General features: G+C 47.2%; 1 long non-coding RNA gene across 1 annotated transcript; it reads left to right on the top strand.

Moving 5' to 3' along the window:
- Nucleotides 1-1202: 1202 nt before the first annotated feature.
- LOC128772962 (uncharacterized) lies at nucleotides 1203-1900 on the top strand. The gene is made up of 2 exons (XR_008417098.1): nucleotides 1203-1369; nucleotides 1488-1900. It is a non-coding gene; the product is annotated as an uncharacterized LOC128772962 (long non-coding RNA).
- The last annotated feature ends 1727 nt before the right edge of the window (nucleotides 1901-3627 follow it).

The raw sequence follows: 3627 nt of genomic DNA, 5'->3' as shown, positions 1-3627 counted from the left end.
ACTGGGGTTGGATCCTTTAGGAATTCAGGAAATGCCAGCACAGAATATGATGCTTTGGTGTACTGATTATTTTGAACCTTGCACCTGAAAAAAACAACAAATCTGGGGAGAGGCTTTCTCTGAATTCCCCCTCTCCGCTCAATGACAGATCCTTCAAAAGGAACTCAGTTGTCTTAAATCCCCTCCCCTGGAGCTTCATCAACCAGGAAAGATTGACTTTTTTACAGGAGAGACTAGAAGTTGACACCACTTCTAGAAGTGACATCCAGACACACTTTGTGGCAAACCATCATCTCTCCCCTGTTTTCTTCTAAGGGCCCTTCATTTATTCTCTCCCCTAAGTGGCCTATACCTCCCCTCTCCTTCCCTGTTAAGATGGTATATAAGCTCCCAATCCTATTGACTTTTGGGGGTATTTCCTTTTTCCTCCCACTGTGATCCCCACTTACATGTAATATTAAAAGTGAATAAATATGTATTCCTTTTCTCCTATTAATCTGACTGTTATCAGTCGATTTCATAGACCCAACTATGGAACTTAGGATGGCTGAGGGAAAGTTTTTCCTCCCCTGCAGTGTGGGGGGCCCAAACATTAACTGTCCTATATACCCCACTTGCAGCCAAATACATATACCCTGTGTCCCAAATTTACACTTGCTTCCCGATTAGCAGAAAGCAGCTATCACTCCTGTAATTAAAAACACCCTGAGTGCCTGGGTGGCTCAGTTGGTTAAGCATCTGACATCCGCTGACAGTTCTCACAGTTCGTAGGTTTGAGCCCATGTCGGGCTCTGTGCTGACAACTCAGAGCCTGGAGCCTGCTTTGGATTCTGTGTCCCTCCCACCACCGTCCTTCTCCCAGTCCCGCTCTGTCTCTCTCTCTCTCAAAAATGAATAAACATTTTTTAAAAATTAAAAAAACACCCAACAATGCCTTGATGTTCCTTCTCTAGCTTTCTCAAATTCCCTTCTCAAAAATCTGCACTCTGTGACTAATGGTGAAGTGAATATTCCCTACACAACCACCTGGAGACAATAGTAGGGGAAAGGGAGAAGACAAAATATCTAAAATGTGTAAATAGACCCATCAAGGAGGGAAGTTCAAGCAGAGGCCATAATTGTCGCCTCCATAACCCATTTGAAGGCCGATGTTGTATTTATGGCTTTGCTTCTTCACTATATCTATTTCAGGTTTCTTCTGCTTTCAGTCAGCAAGGGACAGCCAGGTTCTTAGCTCACAGAAGAGACTCAAGCTTTGATTCCCGAGAGATCTGTGCCCTGGGGGACCCTCTTGTATGGAACTGCAGCAGTCTTGCTGTGACTCTGATCCCAGGATTTGTACTAGGAATAGGATCATTCGAGAATACAGGTAAGTCTTTCACTAAGCCTCCTTGCCCCCTCTGTGTGGTAACAACCTATTTCCCCTTGACAGCCAGACATTGTCACCCCAGAAAATACCTTGATTTCTTTTTTGCTTGTCTGTTCAGGAGCATGAGGCGTTCAAAATGGTTGGGTGGCAGTTTCAGCTTCCAGTTTGGTGGGAAAACTGTGTCACTTGGTGGAAGCATTCGTCCCTCAGACACTACAGGCTTTTAACATACCTCTCCTCCGTATAGTCATGAGGCCAAGAGGCAAAGAATGTTTGAGTGTGTAAAACGGTTTCATTGTGAGAGAGTCACTCCTACATCCAGCCCCTTGGTTCTCGAACTGCTCTCTGGCTAAAGGAGAAACAGTACGTACCCTGATTCAGAGCATTACTGTATCCTGGGGATGGCTCTCTAGTTCATGAAGTGTCTACAGCTGGGACCTTACGTGGACCTTCAGGAGGCCTTTCCGTCATGGTAGAATGCTGACTAATGGAGCACGTGGTAAGACCAATGAGTCCTGCGGGTATCCCCTGCTCAGTTTCCCACTTCTTGTCTTGCAAAGTGATTTCCATGGTTAGAAACAATATTTTGTGAGAGAACAAGACTGCGTATTAAGTCCACCGATGGAGGTTCTGGCGGAGGCGTGTGAGGCAGGAAAAGCAAATCCAGACCCAAAGCAAGCACCTCTTCTAGTGAGACAAATTCCCCACGAGGAACATGGTCCTACGTACTCCCATCTGCCACCGTGTAATTGGCTGGGTTCCTCGAGGTATGACACCAAATCAAAGGTCCAGGGCCGATTGTGGCTGTGGGCAAACTTGGTGTCAGTAATGGTGGCTGTCAGGTTGGCCTTTGTGAGGAGATGTCTGTCTTCTTTAGCCCATACAGTTAGTCTCCAGGCCTGTCATCATGGTCCTTTTTCAATGAACCTATTGAACAAGAGCTGCACTGGCTGGGGGAAAAGGCCATCTGGTTAACATCCACAGAGCATTCTATTTGCTATTCAAACTTCCCCCATAGTTGAGGCCCATGGTGACTATCTGTATGGCATACCTTCTGTCTCATGATCTGGGACCATTCTAAGAAATTCATCTTTCCCAAGCGTCTTTGTCATGAACTTCCAATCTTGTAAGACTTTCAGCTGTTCAAATCATTAGTCATTGCCCATGAACTGGTACAGGTCCTCACCTCGGGCCATCTTTTCTTCCAGGCAAAGTGGGTAATGAGACATGCTGCTTACAGTCCTGCCCTGCTGAGGGACCTCCTTCCCCACTATCCCTCGGGGCCACCTCTTGCTGTTTCAGAATCTGTCATCAGAAAACCAGGCTCTAATAATTTCCCCATTCACAGTGGAGCCTTGTTGTACTCACTCACATAGCTGGGAACATTCTACTGGTCTGGGCCCACTCCAGCAGGTCTATCCTTGTTCCTCTGTCCCCAACCTTTTGTTCCCAAGTCTCTCAAGCAATCTCCTTGAGAACAACCTGCTTCTATATGGACCCTTTCCCTGAGGGAACTGCTGGGCAGAGGGGTCAGATGGCAGTTCATTGGGAGGCAGCTCAGGTTACAAGGTCACCTGGGGTGCAGGTGTGCAGTCAAGTGTGCAGTCTGCCGGAGCCCAGCGAAAACCCAGGAGCTATTTCTCAAAAGAAAAATACTCACTTATGAATGAAGCATGGCTTTGCCTCCAAGCCCTGAGGGCCTGTTTACAGCGACCATCAGTGTCTGCGGTAGGCCTTAGGGAGCACTCTGATTTGCCTCAGGCACTCCGAAAGATCAGGGCTGAAAGCCTGAACTATGTGCACTGCATGGCCTGGACCAGGTCGGGAGGCCTCTTCTGCCCTCTCCCCCTCTGTGCCTTACTCACAGCTGGAGACTGGCAAATGGGTAGGAGCAGTCAGTGCACCAGGTGGTGCTTCCAAAATCCCAAAGGACCCATCAAACCCTAGGGCTCCGTCTAAGAGGTGGGAAGTCCAAAGTGCAGCAACCTGTCCTTTGCTTTGGAGGGAATGTCCTGAAGTGTCTCAAAACTTGTGACACCCAGAATTTTAATGAAGTGGCAGGACACTATATTTTCACTGGATTTATCTTCCACCCTTTGGCACCTGCTACTTTCTCTCTCTCTTTTTTTTTTTTTTGGTTCTATCAGTATCGGGCCACCAGTATGAGAGCCTGTGGGATGAAGTGACAGAAACTTGGAATGGAATCTTGACCTCTATTCTGTCCTCCTTCTATCTGAGGAGGTGTAAAGCTAAAAACA

This window comes from Panthera pardus, unplaced genomic scaffold, assembly GCF_024362965.1.
Source record: "Panthera pardus isolate Hobbes unplaced genomic scaffold, ASM2436296v1 HiC_scaffold_11, whole genome shotgun sequence".
NCBI lineage: Eukaryota > Metazoa > Chordata > Mammalia > Carnivora > Felidae > Panthera > Panthera pardus.
This window is presented reverse-complemented; position numbering and strand designations above follow the sequence as displayed.